This window comes from Mauremys reevesii, linkage group 5 (assembly GCF_016161935.1).
Source record: "Mauremys reevesii isolate NIE-2019 linkage group 5, ASM1616193v1, whole genome shotgun sequence".
NCBI classification, from domain to species: domain Eukaryota; kingdom Metazoa; phylum Chordata; order Testudines; family Geoemydidae; genus Mauremys; species Mauremys reevesii.
Window position 1 is genome coordinate 42,671,141 of NC_052627.1, and position 26,217 is coordinate 42,697,357.

The 26,217-nt window shown below is 40.1% G+C and overlaps 2 long non-coding RNA genes across 2 annotated transcripts; both read right to left on the minus strand.

The window, feature by feature from the left end:
• Window positions 1-4,813: 4,813 nt before the first annotated feature.
• LOC120406918 lies at window positions 4,814-9,842 on the minus strand. Its single transcript, XR_005599661.1, has 3 exons — window positions 9,710-9,842; window positions 7,967-8,033; window positions 4,814-5,173 (listed from the first exon to the last, which is right to left on the minus strand). It is a non-coding gene; the product is annotated as an uncharacterized LOC120406918 (long non-coding RNA).
• A 3,174-nt stretch (window positions 9,843-13,016) lies between these two features.
• LOC120406919 lies at window positions 13,017-22,726 on the minus strand. Its single transcript, XR_005599662.1, has 4 exons — window positions 22,388-22,726; window positions 21,950-22,002; window positions 14,378-14,443; window positions 13,017-13,406 (listed from the first exon to the last, which is right to left on the minus strand). It is a non-coding gene; the product is annotated as an uncharacterized LOC120406919 (long non-coding RNA).
• Window positions 22,727-26,217: the final 3,491 nt, after the last annotated feature.

Consider the following 26,217-nt stretch of genomic DNA (forward strand, 5'->3'; position numbering starts at 1 on the left):
TGTTGAATGGGATGACTAGGCAGCCTCACTATTCAAGTGTTATAGACAGATTTTACATCAAAGATGCCCTGGGTTTTATACTGTCTGAAGCAACTTTGACCCTGAAAAATGAAGTTTGCAATTATCCCAAGAGGAAACCTGTCACCTCAGCTCTGTGCAGAAAAACTGCTGGCTAAAAAGCTTATAATGGATGACTATTTGGCAGATTGCCCTACCAAAGAGAAAAGTATTTGCTGTCATCCAAACCAAATCAACTTTTTTTTTCTAAGTGCCTTTGTTTGTTGACTGAGTTGCTTTTATGGCAAATTCAATTTAGAGGAGGATTTTGTTAAATGAGCACTCTCATTTTTCAGAAGAAAACATTAAAGAACTGACAAAGGCAATTTTTAAGGAAGAAAGAACAGGTGGGGCTTTTGGTAGGGGGATATGAAGATGCATCAGTTCAGAATTGGATCCAAAATGCCCTATGAACACACACTTTCAAAAGTGACGGGTGATTTGGGGAGACTCAATTAAGGTCTCTTTAAAGTGTCTAGCAGGTCTCCCAAATCTGAGGAACTCCCCATCACTAGTCACTTTGGAAATTCTTGGCAATGGTAGTTTATCATTACAATTGGGTTGGGAAGATTGAAGGCACATTTCTATTCAGCTGAAGCACTTCTCTGACAGAAAAGGTGACCTTCAGTTTGGTTACTCCAGTTACAAAATCATAGTAGTTTTCTTTCATTTATATAAAAAGAATACACACAACCACACAACATTCTCTAAGTTGTATTTGCTCCTGTGGACTCAATACAACAGCTTTTAGTCCCCTTCAGGCTCAGGCAGCCTGAGCCAACCAGAGTGATATTCATAATCCAACCAGAGTGCTATTCACTGCAGGGGAGGGATAGCTCAGTGGTTTAAGCATTGGCCTGCTAAATCCAGAGTTATAAAATCAATCCTTGAGGGGGCCATTTAGGGATCTGGGGCAAAAATCTATCAGGAGATTAGTCCTGCTTTGAGCAGCCAGTTAGACTAGACAACCTCCTGAGGTCCCTTCCAACCCTAATATTCTGTGAGCTAGTTGAAATTTTAGAGAGAGGGATATCTCAGTGGTTTGAACATTGGCCTAAACCCAGGGTTCTGAATTCAATCCTTGAGGGGTCCACTTAGGAATCTAGGGCAAAATCAGTACCTGGTCCTGCTAGCAAAGGCAGGGGGCTGGACTCAATGACCTTTCAGGGTCCCTTGCAGCTCTATGAGATAAGTATATCTCCATATATTATAATCAGTGAAGTATTTTGAAGAGGATAAATCCCTGAACATATAGGTAAGAATCTAGCTGAGCACATGTACAAAATCTCTTTTCTTCTGTGGCTCATTTTCTTTTAAAGTATATTTCAGAAAAATATTGGCAATCAGGATAGATGAGCTATTATTTATTGTTGAGCTCCAAAGACAACCTTCTTTAGAGCTTTGAACTGATCTAAACTGTTTCCTGAATTGCTTCCTATCCCAAAATAAGACTGAAGGATACAGATTTAAGCCAATTTAGCAAAGTACTTAAGGCCATGCTTAATTTCCATTGGTTTTAATGGGATTTAAGTATATGCTTAAAGTTAAGTATGTGCATTAGTGTTTTACTGAACTGGAGCCCAAGCAACAAAAATGCAGAAGCAGATCAGAAGTAAAAAAACCTGATGGAGACAAAAGAGAAAATCCAAGAGCTGAAGTAAAAAACTAAACGCTGTTTAAAATATTTTAAAATGTATAAAATAAGCAATTCTGTCTGTTTAGAAAGACATATTTCTCCACTCAGATTCATGCCTCCTGGCTTAATCTAATATCATGCTATTCCATACAACTTCATGAAGTTTGCCAATAGAAACTGACAAAAGGGGGTAACCCTGTTTATTACTGGGAAAGGTGTCTTAGCCACACAGCACCCATTGTCAATTTAGCTCAGAATTGATGTGATGGCAATTAATAGTAAAATATTTTCAGAAGTTGGGAAGAGTGGGTAGATCATGATGAGTGTCAATCAACATGATAGCTGTTTAGTGAAGCACAGAATCTAAAATCTTCTAGACCAATAGATGCTTAAGCAGAGCGGGGACTGTTTGAACAGGTACTTACTATATGTAAGTTCTCTACTCCCACATTTAACCACTGATGACCTGACTTCTGTTCTCTGAACCCAAAAGGAGCATACTGTAGGCTTTTGGGGCCAAACTGTGGAGACAGGTATATACCTGTAGGATTTGCTGCCATGCCAGCTCCGCCCTGCAAATCATGCAGCTCTGTTTATGTTGAATTTTTTCGATGGCTCCAGACAGCCACAGTTTTAATTGAATTGGCAGGGTTTTTTAAACCCATTTTTAATTATTGTTTATTTTACTTTATAACCATAAACTTGGCTCTGAACACTTAACTGATTTGTATTTTGATAATGTAATTTGAACTATAAACTGCCCATTCACCTTAAAAATTAGGCGCTAACCAGAAAATAAACCGAATAAAACACACTCCTCCCCTAGTGTTTTTGGCCTGAACCCACCCCTGAAAAGTTAAGTAAGAGGCATTATGTCCAGAAGTCTGACAGATCCAGACTATGGAAGACCAAATTCTGCCGTGCACCATTAAAATCTGGTATGTTTCTCTTTATGAGTAAGCTATTGTCTCTGAGCTAAAGAACCCAGCCCTTAGCTCAAAAACAGAAGAGGTTCACGCATTTAGATCCAGAGGTCCCAGAATCAGTTCCTGAAAGTGACCCAGAGAGGGCCATCATTATAATTAATCAAGGGGCCTTCACATTAATTGCAATATAAAGAGTGCTACTGCATAGTTGGGGATTTCCCCTGTCATGTGGTGCACTTTCAGGCATAAATGCTACAGTGCAATTTACATTTAAAGGGGACAAAGCAACAGGATGTAAAGAAGAGCTACTGGGTCTGTTGATTTAGAAAAGCAGGCAGGCCAGCTCAGTGCCCTTAGAAGTTGCCAATGGAAACCAGAGTTTGGCGGGGGTGGGTATAGAAGCACAGCTCTTGGTCAGCCTCTGAAAGGGAAACCCCTTTGTTGGAGGGGGCTGGCAGGATACCAGACTTCCTCTCCAAAGACCTGTCAGCACTAGGAAGTGGGATGGAGGAGGGAGAAAGGGACTGGGTACAGGGTTCATTTCAAAATGCAAAACCAAAAAGCTAAAACACCACCAAAATTAAGGTATGCATACATCAAACCCAAGCAATAATATACTCTTTGCATTTTATCCTTTTCCACCTATTCTCACTCATTATCATGTACCTAAAGTAAAATCCTGAGCCTCTAACACAGTTACACCCATTGGTATAGTTACAGACGGGAGTGCCTATAAGCATATGTGTAAATCTAAGAGGCTTAGATTGTGAGGCTTTAGATAGTAAGCCTGTCAGGACAGAGGATGCCAGGGGAGTTTTTTGTTTGTTTGGTTGATTTTTTTAATTTGTTCTGTCAAGCGCCCAGGGGCGGCTCTAGGCACCAACAAGCCAAGTGCGTGCCTGTGGCGGCAAGCCGCAGGGGGCGCTCTGCCGGTCGCCGTGAGGGCGGCAGGCAGGTTGCCTTTGGCGGCATGCCTGCGGAGAGTCCGCTGGTCCCGCGGCTTCGGCGGACCTCCCGCAGGCATGCCGCCGAATCTGCGAGACCAGGGACCTCCCGCATGCAAGCCGCTGAAGGCAGCCTGACTGCTATGCTTGGGGCGGCAAAATACCTAGAGCCGCCCCTGCAAGCACCATGAAAAGTTTTCATGCTATATAAATAATAAACTGACTTTAAAGTGGTTCCAAACTGGGTTACAGTCTAAATCTGAGCTTTGTGGCTTGGGTCCATCATTTTAAGTGTCCAAATAGCTAGAAAAGTTGTGTCCAGGATAAGGCTATGCACTCCATTCGGGATTTGATTTGTCAGTGATGTTCATTCCTGACCCAATGGTAGGTTGATATATAGTGCAATTATATCTCTAACATCTTTCTTCCAGGGTTAGGCATAGTTTTCTCTAATTGCTTTTTTGATTAGAAAAGTTTTGTCTCAGTAAACTATTTATATGGCACATAGTACCTCCCATACACTATTAGTCTTGCCTTCTTATATACTATTAGTCAATTTATGAAATAGCATCTATTTCAATAAAAGCTTTCCAGATAGTTTGAACAAAAGGCATAATTAAAAGAGACCTGAAGCTAGGCCTGGAGTGTTTTCCTGATTCTTATAGCTTTGATCATTACCTCAATGGTAAAATAGTGCTGCACAGTATAAAAAAATAGAGTATTACATTTCTGACTGAGGTTTCCACTTTGTAAACCACATGGACAATCTAAAGGAAGAGAGAAAAATAATGTTGTGCTGAAGACTAAACATAAAAAGCATTTATCTCCATTTATACCTATTAAAATGCAAAGATTAATATTTAAGAACACACAAATTGCCAGAAGGCAACACCTGAATTAACAGTGTATGTTTAACACAATGCCATTTCTTAAGTAAGTGCTCACTCATCTCCTTAAAGCTACTTAGATAATTGCAACTTTTTTATCTAGAGTTCATTTGAAATAGAAGAAAGCAGGGATTTCCTACCCTGCAGTCTGGGAGCTTTGATGGACTTTGATCCGTTGTTTACATATCACTTCTTTGATAATGTGTTACATTATCATGTGATTTTTGTTTACCTACGCATGGTAGGATATTTGTTATAGTTGTGCCAGTATTTCCATTCTAACCCTCCCCATACACCCTGATAAGAGGTTTAATAATTTGTTTTTGCCTAAACATTTTTACATGTTTATATATATTACACACACACACGTAATATATGTTTATTACCAGTATATATAAACTTGTAAGTATGTGTGCATGCAGTGTAACAGTAACATGTAACAGTAGTAACCAGTTTAGTTAAGACTGAAATGCTTCTGCCATCATAACTTCCCTTTTTAAATTGCCCATAACTTCAGTAAACAAATTCCAATACGGCTGACATTTTCCATGCTTGATCTCAGCCCAGAGGTGAGTTTGTGTGTTATTTCCATAAATTCTATAGCTGTTTTTTAGTACTGTCTCTTGAAAAACAAAAACACATATTCCAACATCTATTTTGAGTGTGAATTACTTGACAGCAGCTGAACCAACAGCGTTCAATCTTGGCTGTTTGTAGATCATCCTGAGATTTAAGGGAAAAGATGGATGGAAAGTAGATCAGTAGTTATGAATTTGTGAAAATTGACAATTTTTGTATTATAGAATGTTTCTGCTTCCATAAAAATACAATTAGTATAGAACAATATAATGCTATATTATTAATGCCAGAGAAATACATGATAAACATCCATATAATATTCCTTTCTTTACATTGGCCCATGTTCTCAGAAAAATTAAGTCCCAAAAATCCTAATCTAGGGTCAGTTAAAACTTAAAGTGACCCTCACAATCACATTGATTTGCAAAGCCTATTAACTAGGTCAGCAGAAATTTCTTTATACAGGATACTCTTTGGGCCTGATTCTCCACTGCCTTGCACTTGTGAAGAATCGGTGCAAAGTGCTACCATTGTGATTTGTTCGCATTAGATTTGCTCAAAAAGAATGCTGATTCACAAAATGGACATGTTTTGTGGTGATGGTTCAATTCTGATGTAGTTCTGACATAACCTGGGCTCCTAGGCAGGTTTTGACACCTGCCCGGTTTCACCTTGACCCACCCACTGCCTTGCCAGGGAGCGCAAGCTTCCAGGCTCCTAGCTTTTTGGCAGTCTGCCTGGTGGGCTGATGGACAGCCAGGAGCTTGGAAACCCCAGGACCGCAAGCTCCTAGGCAGCCTATCATGCGGACTGCCTCAGATTCAGAAGCCCACGGCTTCCAAGCTGCATGACTCCAGGCAGTCGGTAAAGCTCCCTTCCCTTTCAGCAAATTTCAGATTTTTTTTCCATTTTCATGCCAAATCAAAACACAGCCAAATTTTGCCTGGCATTCTGGGTCTTGCAGACCATAGATGACTAGTATACTTTAGAGCACCCCTAAAGCTGCTCCAAACTATACTGGAGCTGAGCCCTGTGTAGAACCAACCTGAAGGCAGGCTCTGTCCCTGGGGGTGGAGGGTGACAATTACATTGATGAGATTTTAATTCACACAAAGTTTAGCACCTGGATCTGTGCTGCAAAATATGTTATTGCAGGGTTTCTCAAACAGGGGTCGCCGCTTGTGTAGTGAAAACCCCTGGCGGGCTGGGCCGGTGTGTTTACCTGCTCCATCCACAGGTCCGGCTGATCGCGGCTCCCACTGGCCGCAGATTGCTGCTCCAGGCCAATGGGAGCTGCAGGAAGCGGCGCAGGCCAAGGGACATACTGGCCACTGATTCCAGCAGCTCCCATTGGCCCGGAGCAGCAATCCGTGGCCAGTGGGAGCCGCTATCGGCTGGACCTGCGGACGAGGCAGGTAAACATACCGGCCTGGCTCGCCTGAGGCTTTCCCTACACAAGCGGCAACCCCTGTTTGAGAAACCCTGTGTTATTGCTTCAAAATGTTCTCCTTCCTTACATTTGTCCAGTCCAGTGGTGATGTGCTTCCATCACTCAACAATTTTCATTCAGAAAGCACGTCAACAGCCCGTTTGGTCTGTAAGGCAGATTACTGCAGAATGGTGTTCTGACATGCTCCAAACTCCTGAGCATTGATACCGTTGAAAACTAATCATTTGGACCGATTCACAGGCTCTGTCAATGGAGTGTAAACTTTTGAGTACAAATAATTGATTTTTGAAGTGTTGTTAACAGCTGCTTCAAGCCAGAGTAAAAGCCTGGTATCCTCGCCTTTCCCCCCAAGCTGGAAAAACACAACTATGAAAACAGGATGGATAATAAATAGCGCTTTCCAACTCTCAAGTAGACTAATGTGATTTAAAAGATTAGCATATCATTCAGCACATTTCTCTATTTCTTAGATAATGGAGAGTAGCTTTGTATTCATTTTGGTTGGTACAGTGCATTGTTAATGCCAGAATCTTTAATCGATAGGTGCAATCAGAATTTAAGATGCCTACAGATGAAATACATCTTAATCACAGTTCACATCACAAGTGTAGGAAGAAATGCTGGATACCACAAAAGTACCTTCAGGTGATAAGATAACACCTGGTATTTGCTATAAAAGTGTGGACTGAATGTTTGGGTCCAAAATGTAGTAGCTAGCAGTGTCTCCTTTAAAGTGAATGAGCAGAGTACAAACATTCTAGGGTTAACTCAAACTGCCAAATTCAGATCTAGAGTTTGAAACCTCCACTCAAATTTCAGGAGTGTTTGATTCGACTGTTTTGACTTGTTCTATTAGAAAGTGTAAAAAAAATAGAATTATGTGAGTGCTGATGTGAAGAAAAGAGAATTAACGGCATGAGGGGGGTGTGTGTGTGTGTGAGAGAGAAAGTGTGTTGGAGGGGAATATCAGAGAAACCTTAGGGAGGGAGGGAACAGACTTGCAGGGCAGTTAGGTGTTGGTTGGTGTTTGGGAAGCTGAGGGATTCAGATTGGGATGGGAAAATAGGAGGAGGCTGTTTTAAGAAAGATTTCAAGGTCTTCCCTCGCTGCCTTCCCCACAATCAGTATGACCTCTGAGACCCCATAGTTCACTTTTCCACTGATCTCTTGGGATCAGGCCCTTTAGTACACAGTGCAAGTCATAGGTGGGGATGGAAGAAAGGAGAGTCTTCCTGGCTAGGGAGACTAGGATTGGTGGTCACAGCAGCAGTGGTAGATTGGAACCCAGTGGGGAGGGGGAGGACTGAGAATAGACAAAATACAAATAAGTTGCCAGTTTCTTTCTGAGTTTATGTTGCATGTTGTTTTTATTGTCAGCAAGTCTCTTTCCCCTGACATTTCAAACAATACTATGTCAAAAATGCTATTCCACATGTCAGAGGCAAACAAGCCTCTTGCTTATTCCCCACTTTTCCTATTATTTTTACCTGCAGATAAAGAAGCCTTCTCAAATGTTTCTGTTTCAGGGCTGTCATCAGCTAGCAGTTTTTCTTCCTACCAAATGATCAGGCAAGGTAAAAATTATAGAGCTGCTTTGAAAGATTACATGTTTTGTCTTTTAGAGTATGGAGATGCATAACCTTTCTTTCAAGCATCCTTCTTTCACCATCCTACCCCTTCCTTTAGGCTCATTCCAACTTGTTCACAAATCAGAGATACCTGACAGCAGCAAATCAGGCCACATAAATCACCTGCTAGCAGGTTATATACTGCAGCAGATAATGCAGGGGTGCACAGTAGGTGTGTGAATTGAAGCTCATAGGAGAGTTTCCCGCTGCTCGTAAATAAAGAATTTTTTCACATATGCTGCAACTACTCTAGTTTATGGTTAGTGATTTGTAGGAAGATATTTTTCATAGTGACCATAAAGAATCATGTATATTATATTGCTTTTTGTTACCTATTTAGAAAGTTACTAAAAGTGGTAAAGTATGGCCACACTGGGGCAGGCCAAGGGTCATCTAGCCCTTTAGTCAACTCTAGGACCAGATCCTATGCGCCACTTAGGACTAAATCAAGGCCATGCTTGTGGATTCCAGAATTAGCTGCTCCAAGAAGCAGTCATTAATGAGGTCTAGAAATTTTATTTCTGCATCCCATCCTGAAGTGACATGTTCTCAGTCAATACCGGGAATAGTTGAAATTCCCCACTGCTATTTGATTTTCTGTTTTTATAGCCTCTATAATCAGCTCAAGCATTTCACAGTCACCCTCATCATCCTGGTCAGGTGGTTGGCAGTTTATTCCTACTACTATACCCTTATTATTCAAGCATGACATTTGTATTCATAGATTCTGTAGCACTGTTTGTTTCATTTTTACTATTAGATTATGCTTTCTTTCACATATAGTGCCAATCCTTTTACTCTATCATTCCTATACATTTTATACTCTGGTATTACCATGTCCCGTTGATTATCATAATTCTATCAAGTTTCTGTGATGCTTATTATATCAATATCCTCATTTAATACCAGGCACTCAAATTCTCCCTTCTTAATATTTAGACTTTTTGCATTTGTATACAAGCACTTAGTTGTCTGCCTTCATTTGACTGTTTCTCTTCTATTCCTATTTGTACATTAATCAACTTCTATCCTCTGCACTAAAGTATCCTTTTAAATAAATCCTACCCCAATGGATGTGTCTGTCTGACCTGTACGCGCCTCTGCAGCTGTCAGCACTTCCCCAACCCTTGGTTTAAGAATTCCTCTATGACCTTTTTGATTTTATATGCCAGCGATCTGGTTCTCTTTTGGTTTAGTTAGAACCCATCCTTCCTGTATAGACTCCTCCTTTCCCAGAAGTTCCCCAGTTCTTAATAAGCATAAATCTCTCCTTTGACTACAGTTGTCTCATCCACACACTGAGACCCTGCATAGTAGTGTACTCAAGATACATAAAAGATAAAACAAAAACACCCAACACCTAAGTTGAATAGCACATTATCATCAAATTCTGACGGTGTAAAATGGGTGCAATGCCACTGAAATCAAATTGCATCTGCTTATATCTGGTCTGAATTTGGGCCTCAGTGTTATATCTCTTTTTTGGAATTATAGCCACATTTTCAAAGTTGAAACCTAAAGTTAGATTCTTAAATGTATATTTAGGCTCCTGAGTAAAAGCTTGGCCTGATTTTCAGAGGCACCAAGGACTTACAAACTCACCCTTCTCCAGGGTACCTGTGAGAGACTTTGATTCTGCTATGGAGCACTGGACTTCTTGTTTGGTTCCCCTGGAGTACCCAGCCTCCTCCAGACCCTAGTCCAGGGTCCTCCATAGGAGCCTACTCACTCCCTGTCTTTTATAAGGCTAAGGGGCCCATTAAGCTGTCACCTGGCCCTCTTAGCTCCACCCCTTTCTGCTGGGAAGCATCAAATAATTATGGCACAGGTGTGGCTGGCTACATCTCCCTTAAAGAGGGACATCACCCTTATAGGTTTTTATTCTTGATTGTATGCATGTTTCTATTTGACTCCTTAATCGGACATGCTGCTGATTTTATCACTGTATTTTTTGTCCCAGTTAGTTGCAGTTTGAATCCTCCCCATTATGGGATACACAGATACTATTGTATTATAAATGTTTATAATCATCACATAAGGGTTGGGGGAAGGAGGGGATCTGTCCCTTCATCGTGCAAAGGCTCCAGCCCAGGGACCTACAAGGGTTGCCAAAGGTCTGGTACTCAGGAGCAACTTAAGGCTGCCCTCCCTGGGCCACTTCCTACCACCTACTCTTTTATTTATGATTTGCATTCTGTAGCAGAAAGGTAATAGAAAAAGGTACTAGCTACACCTTCAGTCTGTCTGGGTCCACCAGGTAAGCTCCTCTTCACTAAGAGAGGCTTCTGCAGGATCCCATCTCAGGCAAGTCCTTTCCCCTGCTTTATCAGCCCCCTTCTGAGCTGTCTGGCTTCCCTTTTATGCTCCACCTCCATTTGAAGCATGCTCTGCAGCTGTGACAGAGCAGCATCATCTGGGCCCAGCATTGCTTTATAACCCCTTCATTTCTAGTGCAGATGTATACACCCCATCACAATGTATTTAACAGATATCTGTCTGACTTATGTATCCCTCAGCTCCTCCAAGCTTTCCCCTCAGCTCTTAGTTTAAACACTTCTCCAAACTTTTATTTAAGATGCCAACAAACTGGTTGTATTTTATTTAAGGAGGAGTTTCCCCCCCACACACACACTTTTCCAAGAAGTGCCTCTGCATGTAACAAATTTAAATCATGCTTCTTTGTTTCATTTTCTTAATCATGCATTCAGACCCTGAAATTCCTACTGCATAGCTAGACCTTCATGTAAGACTAGAAGAATTTCAGAGAAAAGTTTCGGCTGAAGCCTTGGACCTTTTACCTAGTAGCCTAATTTACCTTCCAGAACCTGTCTCCTGCATGTCTCTACATCATTGGTACCAGCATGCTCATACTAGCACACATCAGAAGTCAGTATGTCTTGTGACATCCACCACCCTTGTACCCAGCAGGCAAGGCACCAAGTGATTCTCATTCACCACATACCAACTGTCTACATTCCTGCTGATCAAATCCCCACTCACCATCACTTGTCTTTGTCTCATCATTGTATTTCCATCCACTGGAGTGACCTCCTTGGTGCATGAGGACTTGTCAGCCTCCACTAACTCAGTCAGAAGGATGTCCCATCTCAAGGGGGTGGGTGAGGGAGGGGAGGGAAGGGGATGGGGTCCTCCTTGTACCTAGGTGCTCTTCTATCCTGAGACTGGCTTCTCAACTGGAGGATCAGTTCTGAGGCAGACCCACTACATGATGTACCTACCTATGGTCAATATTCTCTCTCTCTGTTCCTCCAATTCAGCAACTTTGGCCTCAGCATGCTGTACCTGGACTCTGAGGGCCATAAACTACTTGCACTGGGTTCATACATATGCCACTTGTATGCAAGGCAAGTTGTCATTGTCCTTTCTTCACTTTGTGAAGTAAACTGGGTTGCACCAATACTGGCTAGGCTGAAGTTGGTTGTTTACCTCCCTAGTTAGATTGGGTTGTTGTAACCATGAGTAGAGAAAGATTTAACTTTTTTATGGTCTGTTAATTATTTACAGAAAAAGGTTTTCATTATTACTGAGGTTTCTCAATCTACCAGACTGCCGCCATTAAATTAAGAGCCTACTTCCCATCACTGCAAATTTCCCTGTGCTCTCTCTGTCTGTTGTTTCTTCTTGCTGAAGAAGGCCCCTGGGCTTTATTCTGATTAGCTGTATCTATAGAGTTAGAGAGCCAAAGGCCTAAACTCTTCATGCCTGCTTAATTACCCATGATTTTATTAGTCTCCTGAAATCTGACTTCAAAAAGCCTAACTCTAACTGTCCTTCAAAGTCTCCTACTTTTGCTCTGTGTAGTGAGCTGTTAGGATCAGCCATAACATATAAAATACTTTTCCTTTGTTTTGATCTGTGGTGTCGTGTGTTTGTTTTGTTTTTTTCCTACCCCCAACAATGCACAACTTCCTACTAAAATTTTAATTAAGAAATGGGCAGAGCAAAGTAAGTATAGGAAAACGAATGTGCTGTCTATGAGCCTCATAAGACAGCCACAGAATTTCCACAGATCTTACTAAAGCAGTTAAAGTGCCTTACCCTTGTGTTGGTCTGCATGATTTTCCATCATATCTTGGAGGAATTTTGACAGATTTATGTGTGACACTAGGTTACCCTGTAAAGTGGAAAGCCTGTAATCAGACACTGTGCAATCAGTTGCCTCCCATTGGCAACCAGTCTGCCTTAAATCTGCCATCACAATTAATCAAGCTATTCCCCCCCAGGGAAATCCAGTGCCTCCACAAACCACTAACCTGGCTTCTTTAGGATTCACATTAACTCATAGTACCAGCTCCATTTAAAAAAAAAACAAAGCAAAACTAAATGAAAAAAAACTTCCCCTGAAATACCAGGGAAAGGTCTAGATCTCATGCCAGTACATATCCTCCCCAAATGCTTGCATGGCCTTGGTGCTTGGGGATTTTTTTTTACTTTAATTCAAGTCCCTGGCAAACTTGCCATTGACCTGAGTGGGAGCAGGACCAGGCCTCTTGTTTGCAAATATGCAGATTTAGCAGTAGGTTTTTTCAACTGCTTTGCAAAGTATAATAATTCAAATGAAGCAGTTAATATAGCGGCATCCATAGGTTCATCTACTTGAACATGCCACCACACAATTTCTATTAAATTTAATTCTGGTGAATAAAGAAAATGTATTGCAGAAATTGAAATATCTGGAAATATTACAGGAAAAGAACTAGAATATAATAACCAGAAATATTTGATGGGAAAGATATTTTTGTGTAGAAAGGGTTTGGACTAGATAAGGATTCTCTCATATAAAAGCATTTCCATATTTATAAACAATTATTATTTTACTATTTATTATATAACTAAATACAAGTAGTGCATTATATAATGCAAATGTACTGTATTGATAACTGGGCACTCAAAAATTGCACAAGCCACATGACTCCTAAAACTTCAAAGAAAGCTGCATAATTAAAATATTGAAACTTTTTGAATATTTATTTCTTGGAACTAGCTTTAAATATAATCATTATATTTAGGGTCAGATGTTTATTTCTGTGGTAAAAATGTGCAAAAGGAGACAAGCACTATAGAAATCTGCTACATGAATGGGATGCACAAGTTGGTCACAGCACCAGTGGCACCTCTAGATCTAATTTAAGTATCTCAGACATTCATAACTAAAGAGCCCTTTTGAAAACACCTCTTGTTTCTGTGCTGTAATTGCTGGATCTATAACAACATGCAGGTGCCCTGGTCCTGCTGCTCAGTAGCTTCTTCCTGAAGTGTGTACCACAGAGATTGCAGTCTAGAAGATGGAAGTGATAAATTGTTAAATTAAGAGAGAAAATGGTCACACACAATTGGGATGAAGACACCAATTATTCTACTTTCGTTTTATTTTCTCCTTTTATTCCAGGGCAGCAGCAGGGATGAATCAAACAGTGTTAGGCATTGCCCTTACTTCTCCAACATTATTTGACACCACACATACACCTTTTCAGGACTTTGTGGAATCTTCCAGCACCTTAAGAAATACTATAAAATAGGTACTGCTTTGCACTTGGGCTTTTCAAGCATGATTTGTAATATATCACTACACTGTCATAAAGAGAATGGTGATCAATTTTTCCCCAAGTTGACTGAGGATTGGAGAAAAAGTAATCAGCTTGGTTTGCAGGAAGGGACAGTTAGGTTGGCTATTAGGAAAAACCTAAGAATAGATAAGCCTTGGAACAGGTTACCTAGGGAGAGTATGGAATCCCCATCACTGGAGGGTTTTTAAGATCAGGTTAGGTAAACAACTGTCAGGGTTAGTCTAAGTATACTTAACATGCCTCAGCACAGGGATATGGACAAGATGACCTCTTGTGATACCTTCCAGCCCTACATTTCTATGATTCTCTTTACTTCATGATATGCAAATCACTAAAGCATACAGCTCAGTGTCTTTCTAACATGTTTTTCCATAACTGATACCATGTACCATTGCAAGGTCTACTCTCTTCTACTGTTCAACTTTGTAAAGTATTTTGGAATTTAATTTGTACATAAGATGCTAGCAAAAATAAATCAGTATATAATTTTACTTACATGGAGTCACCAATGAAACACCACAATGGGTTAAAATAGTGGTATATTTGTGGAAGACCATGTGTTGACAAACAAGTTCTGTATCTAAAACTCAATTTATACCCTTTACATATTTGGTCACATATCTTGTTGCACTTTAAAGTATAAATAACGGTAGGGTAAAGCTACTGATTTTATGGTACCTACCACTGATTTTATGGTAACCTCTAATCCTTCTTATTGCTGGGATCTAAGAACTCTTCTCATTCATATCTGCAACAGGAGACAATGCAGGTAACTATCAAACTCTTATTCTGTTCCAGTGGTAAAATTCAGTGACTGAGATCATCAACAGCTCTGTATCAGTGGATTTGATTCAAGACTATTTTTCCTAGCTCTTTACTCTCTAAGCATGAGACCCAGTGCAAATGACTGTTAATTAACAATGATTTTAAGTTTTTAGTAGAAAACTGACCTCTGCTCAACAAAGATGTCAGTTCAAACAAAAGTAGATGAAATCAATAGACCATGAAAATTTGGGTAGAAGCAGATGGTCAAATTTAAGACTGGTAAGAATTCAAGAGCAGCAGAAAATCTAAGATGTAAACAAATTTATTTGTGAAGGGTTTATTCACTTGTTAGCATATAAAACACTAAACCAGCCTATAGGAAGAGTATTTTAAACATTAAAGCCGATGTGCTAGAAAGAGTGGTTGGAATTCCCCCTCATCCCCCACAGAAAATTTGACTTTTCAACAAAAACCCCAAAACGTTTCCATTTTCAGCCAACATGTCAAAATTTCAGTTTCTGAATTTTCAACAAATCAATATTTTTTGAGGAAATCAGCCATTTTCTGAGACAAATTTCATTTAGTTGAAAACCAAATTTTACATGGGGAAAAAGTTAACGGAAAATTTTTTTACCAGCCCTAATATTGGATACATGGCAAAAACAACTCCTGGTGTATTTCTGCGTCCCTTAGGGAATACTAATATTAAGTGGCATTTAGAGGAAGATTCCTAAAGTTTGTTGCAACACACAGGTTGGAGCGAAACACAATTTAGGATGATCTGAAGCCAATTCTCAGTCTTCAGATAACTGGGGTGGGTGTGTTGTGTGGGTGTTAGCCCCATTGGCCTAGTACTTAGAGACTTTTACATAATAATCCACCATTGGAAACTTGATTAGAAACTCTCTGGAAAAAAACAGATATATGATATCACACACAATTTTTGTATCTTACTCCCTCACTTGGCTGTCCTCATGCTTGCTCTCCTGAAAAGCCTGCATTTCCCACACTACTTCTGTGTGCCCCAAAGACTCTGCTTACACAGGTTGCTCTGACAGGTTGCATATATCTTTCACCCACTCTTTTCCCACCAGAGTTACGCATCTTCAATACAATTTGGTCATTAGAAATCTCTATTTGCCAGGCAGACGTCAATTTAAAGGAATCCCAGCCTTCATCCCTAGCATGTTTTGGTTTTATTTGTAATAAAAGCAAGGTTAACTAAAGCAATAAGTGGCACAAACTCATGATTTTAACTCAGGCTTCAAAAGATGACCGGGACCTACATTAATTCACCTAACTACTTGTAAAGGTAATGCTGCCCAATGTGTTTAATGCTGGTGATCACTTCCCCTGCTTCTTCACATCTCAAAGACTTTGATCAATTCCCATTCCTTATTAATAGAGCTTTGCTGACTGGTGGTTTCCTATGAACAATAGAATTATATAATTCCAAGTATTACTCTCTCCCCTAATTTTCATTGTGACCATGTCTCTCAAGCCACTAGGAGTAGTGGGTATTTGATGACTTTTCTGAATTCTCTCTCCTTTCCCCATTTTTCATGTCTTGACCCATTTGCTTTCTTGCACACTTTTTTATTTGGTACATTACCTGAAATTTGGCCTCATTCTTCTAAGGAAGCTAGTTCTGGAAGTATTTAATTGTCAGGGGCAAGATGAAACTTTCACACAGCTCTGTTTATATTCTATATAAGTGCTATATTCACATTTTGCAATAATGCACACATTAAAAAATAAAGATCATGTAGTGTTTTCATGATGGCCGTATTTCTGCTTTTTGTTACAGGGTGGATATTGGAAATATCTAAGTAGGAGTACTTCTATGCCATCTAGTGGAGTCAATTTAGAGACAAAGAAAAATATTCTTTGCTTTATTACTGTAAACAAAACTGAAACGAACTGCAGCTTGGTATGTCATGAAGTGTTTTCTGACAATGTATTTAGCGCTTTTGCCTTGGCATATCACAGTCAGAAGGACACAACCTTAGAAACATTGGTATTTGTTAGAGCAGAGCCTGAGTGGCAAACATCACTTCTAGAAGTGGATTAGAATCCAGACATCCCCACAGCTTAGGTCTGGATGGATTTGGCAGGGTGGTTCAGTCCATAATGCACAGAGCTGAGTCGTAAAGTTCAATTTCCAAACCAAGAGCCCACAAACGATGGATGGCAGGTGGAGAAGCAATGTTAAATTACCATTTAGCCTATTCTGAATCAAAATTCTAGCAGCTGTCTGCATCCCTACACAAGTCACATAGACTCAGGTTTTTCCCCCTTCTCAATCCAAAATAGGAATGAAAAGCTCCTGAAGCTCCTCAGTGTGCACAAGGACTTGAGCTCCTGACTCCCCCATTATGTTGCAGAGAGGCCTTGCGTCCCTTGCTAGCTTGGCCTTTCCTCCTTCTGAGCTGCTGCTACTCTTGCTGCCTTCAGAGGGCAGGGTGTTGCTGCAGCAGATGTACAGTACGTGCTCCTCCGCCACTGCCACAGCACCGACAGCAATAGCTACTCAGACATGCTCCTCTTGACTCCATATTGTGAGGCTTCTCCTGCTGCATTGTCAGGGATGGGACTTCAGTGGCGGTGGCTGCAACTTCAGCTGCTGTGGTTCTGGCAATGCTCTCTCTGCTTGCAGCTGACTGAGCTAGGGTTTTGATGCCATCCTCAGGCAGCCATACATTTGAAGTTGTGCACCAATGGCCCTGATTGGCCGGAGTGCCAACAGGGGTGGGGGCACTGGGGGAGCTCAATGAGGTTCCATTACAGCAAATACCAGCCTCCCCCTACATGGGCTACCCCAGATTGGAGAGAGGAACTCCTTGCACTCTCTCCCTTCATCCCCATGTACCCATTGAAGGGCCTTTAGGCAGTCTTCTGAGAGCAGTTGGCCAAGCTGCCTTCCCATTCATCAGCAGAACCAAGTAATTCCACTGCAGGGTCCCCTTATGTTTTCTGGAGCTTGCAACACACATGGCACTGTATGATAGGGAACCCTCCTAGTCTCAAGATCCTTCCCAAAAGAACAGTTACCACAGCCCTGGTAAAGCTCCCTCTTCTGTACACTCACTGGGCTGCTTGTTTGGATCCCACCATGCTCGACTAGTGTGCTCTGAAGCTTCCCTTGGTCTGAGTACACTGCAGCACTGTCTCTTTGCTTGGCCTATCTGCTACCCCTTCATGGAAGTGGGACCTTGCAGTTCAGCTGCCCTAGACCTCAGGACCAGTGTTGACCAGACCCGACCCGACCCGCCCCCATCCTTAAGTACAAGATCTCCCAGAGCTTCAACCTTGTGGGCACTCTGGTTTACCTCTCCCAGGATGCATAGTAGTGGAGACACATATCACAGACTTCGCAAAGATTCCCAAAACAATCACTCTTTAGACAGCACAAGAGATATACAGATCCAGACTAAAATTGACACATCCTTCCTTGCTTCAGTTTCCCCATCACTCTGGAGCATTCTGTGGGATTTAAGTCAGAGTCCTTAGAGTGTGTAGGATCCTCCCCCTTCTCATGCACAGCTGTTTCTTCTACTTCTGGCCTTTTCTCTCTCTCCCCAAAATGGCTGGCAAGATAAGCAACTGCAACTTTATAGAAGGAGGACTTGGTCAGATGATTCATGATCAGCCTAACCAGGTGATCTGTTGATTAGTTATCAGCCTACCTGGTAGATTGGTTTCCTTGGTGTGGTCATTTTTTGTCCATATGGGGCTCCCATTTGAGTAGAAGATTACCAAGGTTTAATGAGCCTTCATTGCTAGCCCTGTGTTACCATTACCTCTTGGAATTTTATCCCAAAACAGATGTAAAAAACAGCAAAAAGACAGACTAGCCTCATAATCAAAATGGATTTTGTAGTTTGATAAAGATACATTCAGAAAGGTCAATCTCCAAGTAGAATTAATGAAAGTGGAACAAAGTGCTCCACTTAGGAAGGAACAATCAGTTTCACACATACAGAATGGGAAGAGACTGTCTAGGAAGGAGTACGGCAGAAAGGGATCTAGAGGTTATAGTGGACTACAAGCTAAATACGAGTCAACAGTGTGATGCTGTTGCAAAAACAGCAAACGTGATTCTGGGATGCATTAACAGATGTGTTGTGAGCAAGACATGAGAAGTTATTCTTCCATTCTACTCTGCGTTGGTTAGGCCTCAACTGGAATATTGTGTCCAGTTCTGGGCACCACATTTCAAGAAATATGTAGAGAAATTGGAGAACGTACAGAGAAGAGCAACAAGAATGATTAAAGGTCTAGAGAATATGACCTATGAAGGAAGGCTGAAAGAATTGGGCTTGTTTAGTTTGGAAAAGAGAAGACTGAGAGGGGACATGATAGCAGTTTTCAGGTATCTAAAAGGGTGTCATAAGGAGGAAGGAGAAAACTTGTTCATCTTAGCCTCTAAGGATAGAACAAGAAACAATGGACTTAAACTGCAGCAAAGGAGGTTTAGGTTGGACATTAGGAAAAAGTTCCTAACTGTCAGGGTGGTTAGACACTGGAATAAATTGCCTAGGGAGGTTGTGGAATCTCCATCTCTGGAGATATTTAAGAGTAGGTTAGATAAATGTCTATCCAGGATGGTCTAGACAGTATTTGGTCCTGCCATGAGGGCAGGGGACTGGACTTGATGACTTCTCAAGGTCCCTTCCAGCCATAGAATCTCTGAATCTCTGAACTGTACTTAGATTCCCCAAGTCACCACAAGAGCATTCTAGCAATGGCATTCTGCTTTTGCTGTCTATTGCATCAGTAATGCCATTCTAGTAACAGCACGGGGATGTTGGCACTTAATATAGCATGAAAAATGAGCCAAAACCAAACAAGTCCCATACTTAGAGTTTATTTTAAAATAAACTCCACAGACCCCATCCCATAATCCTTACAGAAACAAAACATATTGCTTTCTGTTAGAGATTTGCCTCAATAAAGAACTTCATAGTGGCTTTAAGATTGCCCTTATCAAATAAATATTGCAGTATTCTACAATTATGGTCCAAGACAGTATTATACAATAGGGAAACTGTAGCATTTTGGACCATTATTGTAGAATTTTTTTTTTAAAGTACAGATAAGCCCAATGTCTTAAACTCAAGAATGTAGTTGATTTTATATCATTGAATTATAATTCTGCTAATTAATGCTTGAAAATGCTTTGAACATATAAAGGACTAAGACATTAAGTATTATTACATGTAAAATTATATATTGCTTTCTGCTTTTAAATTCTCATTTATTTAGGGACAACACACCACTAGATGGTGTCTGTCTGCCTAAATATTTCCAAAAAGTCATTCAACTTAGGCAGTACGTAGGTGTCTTTTATCCAGTCCACATGTCCACTAGCTGTTTTAGAAGTTAAGCAGCCCAATAGATTTTTGGGATCTTTACATACTGTGCCTGGTTTAATACAAATATTATCTTCACATTATTTTGTACTTCATTTTGCAAAGTAACTTTATTAAATATCTGTTACATAAGTAGGGCCTGAGTTTTGAAAGAGCTCAAAGCCAGATTTTCAAGGTTGCTCAGCTCCCAGCAGCTTTCACTGTGACACTTATGGCCAGATTTGACTCTAGTACTCAGTTTTTAGTTGAATAAAAGATGTTTTGGGTTGCACTTGACTGTTAAGTATTTTATCCATGAGTCAAAGTCAGCACCAAGTAAAGTTAACTTGTAGTTATCCTAAGATCATTCTTGTATAACTTTTTCTATTAATGGACCATGTCACAATTATCTTAAAAGTTGACATTGATTAATATGTCTTCTTAAGGTAAGAAATTCAGTGTAGCATATTGACATTTCTACAACTATTGTGTTTCAAGATGTGGGGAGCAGAAATGAGGGGCTGATTGTGACACCAGGGTGGGAAGATGTGAAGATTCTTCCTGCTAATCTTGGCTCTTGGGATAGAAGGCTTGAGAGGTAGATTATTCTGTATGAATCCCTTCTCTGCTTCCCCCTTCCCCCTCTCCCCCCCCCCCAGCTATTACAGCTCTGAGAGAAACCATGTCATTGTTTCTCATGGTTTCCACCAAAAATCATAGCTTGACCCAAGATCACTCAAAATGCAGCCTTGGTTTGTGCACTTGGCTTCAGTGAAACTCCCTGCAAAATGCTTTCACATGTGGTTCCATGCTACTCTAGTTACAAAGTGAATTCAGATCCATGTACCAAAACATTTAGGAAATATTACTTCCATGGGCACTGCAGTGACTGAGTTTCAAACCTTAATAACTAAAAAATAAAGTTACTAAGTTAAGTGCCTCCCGCGCTTTCAAAAAGGAATTTCCTTCCACATTTCATGCAACGTAGCTAAAAAGGGGCTTTGCTGAGTATAAACAAACATCTGAAACTGCTAAGCTTTCATTTCTTGGACAGTCAGAAGGTTAGGAACTGCCAATTAATTGTAGTTTTGAAAATTTGCAATAACTAAGTTTCCCTGGAATTTAGAAATTCTTTTCCAAGTTTCAGACAGAAGTTAACATTTTAGTGGTTAAGTTGTAATTCTGGGAAAATAGGATTTATAAATTCAAGTGCCAAAGAGGGACACTTAATTTATCCTCAGCACAAAACATGAGTGACGTGGGGGAAGCTGAGTGATTTGCTCGATCTGCATTGCAAAGATGAACAGGCACACAGTCTATAGCCTTCTCAATCGGTCTCTGAGCCTTTGGGGCCACATTTGGAAACAGCCTATCATGTCCCTGCCATTTTACAGGCATAAATAACTGTGGCTGAATTTTTCACCCACAGTTACTTGCAGGATCAGCTGATGTCACTTCCATTAGTATACAGTTTGCAACTGTACTCAGATAATTCGACAGGCTGAAATTTTCAGAAGCACTTAGAATTGACTTCCATGCAACAAGTCTGGCCAATGTAAAACCCTCCACCGTATTTAGTAGGAACAGTTAGGCCAACAATAAACACTTGAATATCCCATTACCACTATTAATTCACATCAATTATACCTACAGATCGTCACAACCAAAATGCTCTTGGAATAACTGTGAGCAGAAACATAGAGACCACCTCCCAAAAATCAAGCCGTTAGGTCAATTCTTTTAAACTTGGAAACCTGAAGTTGGACACTAGAATCTATAGTTAGGCAACTAAATAATTAATTTGATTTTAAGAGATGCTGTGCACCTGCAATTCCTGTTGAATGAAAAATATTGGCATAACTGATAACTGGCTGTAGCACTATTCACAGCTATTAGATTTTGGCAGACCATGTAATGTTAGAAATAAAGAGCCTTTAGGGATAGAAGTCCAACAGATGACAACCAAAATGATACAGAGTAAAGGATCTTAGTCATGCAGTGGAGTTGGAAAAACAAGTCTATATTTGAAAAAAAAAGAAAAAAGAGGCCAAACCAGAGGTGTGTAGACAAAATTCTGAAGATAACAGAGAATATTGATACAAAAGAATGTACACAAATTTAAGAATAAGTAACTTAACCTGAAGTCCTTTCATTGGTATAGCTTTTACTGAAGTCAGGGAGAATTCTGTATCTGAAAGAACAATATTGTGTTTAAAACAGTAAAAATTCCTTTCTTCCTAAAATTTTCAGAATAATCTCAAAATGCCGAGAAGAATCAGACTGGGTCAGTCCAAATCTTGCTTGATCTCAGTGAATCTCCACCCACTCCCAGTCATTGTCACTGCTGCTTAGGGAGTCAAGATATTTAAGTCAGAAGGGGCCACTATTATCATCTCACAGAATTTCACCCAGTGATTCCTGCATCAAGCTCTTTTTTAAAAGGCATACTTATTGACTGCAGCAATGCTATGCTATCAGTTCCATCAACGTTTATATACAATATTTGAGAATTAAACTTGTGCCTCCTGTCATGGGCTTAGTCTCCCACAGGGTTTGTGACAAGGTCCTATACTCACCCAGTTATCAGTCCTCCACATCCAGGTGGTCACCAGCACAGATCCAGAAATGTGTGACTCATCCCTCCAGCTGAACCCTGCAGGACTCAACCCCTTCCAGGGCTAGCAAAATTCCCAACAGAAAGAGAAGAAAGCAGTATGCACAATAATCATTAGCAGTCAGAGGCAGAGCTGCCTTCCAGGGACCTTTGGGAGATTCCAGCTGGTGCTTGTAGGGAATCTAACTCTTCCAGGACTATTAAGAGTCCCCACAAGGAAATGGGTGGAGGGGAAAGAAGACCAGCAGACTCTCTTCCTTCATCACGGACATTCTGTAGTTTAATACAACACCCTCCAGCATATCATTTATAAGTGACTGAAGTAACCACTTGGGGTCTGGCCCACCTACCAGTGCCTCTGAAATGCCTCACATGAGCACCCCAGAGAGTGAGGACTTCAGGCATACTCCTCTCCCAGGCAGTTAATAGAACTGCCTCCTCCCTTTTAAGGCCCTTATCCATACCTGACATACCCTGCAGGTGTGGCAGGGTGGAACTACTGAAACTCATAGCAGTTCTTTAACCCTTCCTGCCCAATGCAGGGATCTGTGCACCTCATCACACCTCCTAGTGGAAATAATTTTATTTTTAGATGAAAAAAGGATATAGATAAATCGTATAATATGTTCACAGAGCAGCACCCACACACTTATTTTCCAAGACCTGAGTGCTTACGAAAAGAAAACAGACACAGAACCCCATTCTGTTATTTGTACTGACTTTTCCAGATGAGTTATTCTAGCATTCATTTGAGCATTTTCTATGTTTTTAGTCTTATCTCCTTCCTTGAATACTTTGAGGAACAGTGACTAGCACTACCAGACCCCCCTCCCCATACCACTGCCAGAAAGCAAACACACAAAAAGGCAACCTCCAGACTCCAGCTAACAATTTCATTTGTTTTCTTCAATATACAATCTCATTCAGATGTATATGATTTCTTATATATGTATTTTGCTTCTTTTCCTGATCACCTCTCCCCCACACTATACTCCAAAAAGAAACGTACAAAGCACTGTCATCCTACACAAATCAAGCCTGCAAAGGTTAGCATATATTTGTTAGGTTTTCTCTATCTTTTTTACTTTATATACTGCTTTTTCTTTATTTGCCAACTATTAATACACTTTACCATTTGCCCTACCCCATACCGCTTAAATATCTCTCATTCCAAGAGTTGCTGCTCATTTTTGTCCCAAAGTTACCAATGCACCATATCTATTTGTTGTCCCCTCATTTTCAAACCATAAATAAAGAAGCTGAGGTTATGGAAAGATTGATATACTCTGAAGGAATTAATCCCACAGCATTTTAAGTTTCCTACATAAATTACTTTTGGGTCCCTCATTTTGGGTTTGTCTCAGTTTGACTCCCATATGTGGGCCTTGGCAGGTGGACATCACCCAAGTGTACCACATCCTACTAGCCAAAGGGATAGAGTGCATCCTTTCTTTTTTGTGCCTCCTCTGACCTGTTGCAAAATGGCATGATGTTGCGCTTTATGGGTCAGGGCAATGGATATGCATGTATAATATTCTACTTAATGATATAGGATTCTTCTTGTGCTTCCGTAAGAACTGGAAGAGACTAATAAATTGGTAATAGAGCTGCACAATAATATCAAGTGTTCACAGTTCTCAGAATTGATACCTGAACAGCATGAATTCTGGATTGATTAAGTCCTGGCTACATGTTTAATATACACACCCAGCTCCAATTTCAACCTCATTTATCAAATTGGCTCATTTCCTAGAACTTGATAAAGAACAGCCTTAATAATATTATGCTTATTAAATTTTAAATTGTCTGCTGCGTTGTGCAGTGAAAGAGAATGAAGATATTTTTTGTTATTTAAGCCTTTTATGGCCAGAGGTAAAATCTACTGAAAAGAGAAATAATATGAAAGATAAAACATTATTGTCTGTATTGATTCAAAAAACAAATAAAGAGAGTTTTCAGATTGCTTTATGAGAGTACTGTTGTTTTCCACATGTGCCGATATAATTAATGGCTTGCAGTGGTTCTCAAGGTATAAATGACAGAATTGAAGCTTGTACATTTGTTAGTTAATTTTATGGTGTTTAATGTAACTAAGTCTTTGAACAAGAGGGGAAAAAATCCTATTGGTTATTACCTTCAAATAGCATGACTAGCATAAGAAAATTTATCCAGCAGAAAAAAATATCTTAGGAAAAAAATGTTGCCTCACAGCCTTTCTCCTATTACTACATGAGATGAAATATTTTGCTTTTTGTAACAGTCTGACATCATTCCATGATAAAGTAATGGGGGAGTGGAATGGTTTGGATAAAATAAGAATTGATCCTATACTCTCTAGAAACCTGAGCCAAAACTTTCTGAAGTCCAGAAGTTTGGTGGGTGTTTTCTTCTTCCTTCAGTCTCAAAAATTGTTCTGCACATCTCATTTAGGGTGAAATTCTGGCCCCACTGAAGTCAATGGCAAACTCCCATTAAGGACAGCTGAGCCAGGATCTCAGTCCCTGAAGTGTTTGTGGGTTCTGGATAAGCAAAGTCAATCAGGACTCTAGGAAGATCAGAATATATCTTTTATTATAGATTCAGCTCAGCAACTCAGAGTCTGGTGTAATTGCTTAGGTGGCTATATCCAAACTGTTTAAAGCTCCCCCTAATTTATCTATTCAGCTAAGCTGGCTACAGACCTTAAAGGGACATATCTTCACTGCAGATACCACAAGAAGTTTGTACTTGGGAGATATGCAGACCAAGTTTTGAGACTGATAGACCAAGATTTTCAAAACTGTGTGCCTAGATTTAGGCTCTTAACTAAATGGTCTGATTTTCAAAACTATTGAACACTTAACAGCTTTCATTGACTTAAATGGGAACGACTGAATGCCAAGTAGAGGCAATATCCACTAGAAAATTAACCTAAATGCTTCTATCATTCATATGTTCCTATGGTACTGTGAGCTACTGGGAAAACTTTATTTTGTACTTAAACTTAATAATATAATAAATAAACAGAATAGCTTGTTATAGAGACTTGAGTTCCAGTGAGAAAAGTTCTAATTGCTCTGAGATTATGTGAATCTAAAATGCCACTTCTATATCTCTGTTGTTATTGGATCTGTGCTGATGGATTAAGAACACTTGCTTCCAAAATAAAGAAAGAAATACCTGTTACTCACTAGAATATTCTAAAGACAAGGTGGGTGAGGTAATACCTTTTATTGGACCAACTTGTGTTGGTGGATGGTACAAACTTTTGAGCTTACACAGAACTCTTAGCTTGAAAATATGTTTAATCTATGAACAGAAGTTAGAAGCATAGAATCAAAGAACTGTAAGGTTAGAAGGGACCACAAGCACCATCTAGTTTACCCCCTGCCAAGATGCAGGATTTGTTGGGTGTCAAACATTGGGCTGTGTAGATGGCATTCTATGAGGCAAGAGAATTCCTGAAGGTTCCTAGAAAGGGAGGTCTCAAAGAATTTGGGTACGCACCAAAAATTTTGGATGCTTACTCATGTGCTTTTCATTAGTCCCACACTGACTCTTAAGAACTGATTTCTGACCATCAATGCATTTTAGTGCCAAACCCTTTATTTGTATTTCCTGAAGCTGGAAGTTTTTCTAACACCTTCCTGACAAATCATATAAAAGAGCCATAAATGTATCCCTTTTAATTGCACTTCAGATGAAGAGGAAATCTAAAATCCTTATAGCTTAACTGCAGCTGTTATCTCAGAAATGTAATTAGCTTTCCTGGAGGATACAATCATTCAGAGTCCCATTGGCAAGGGGACTATT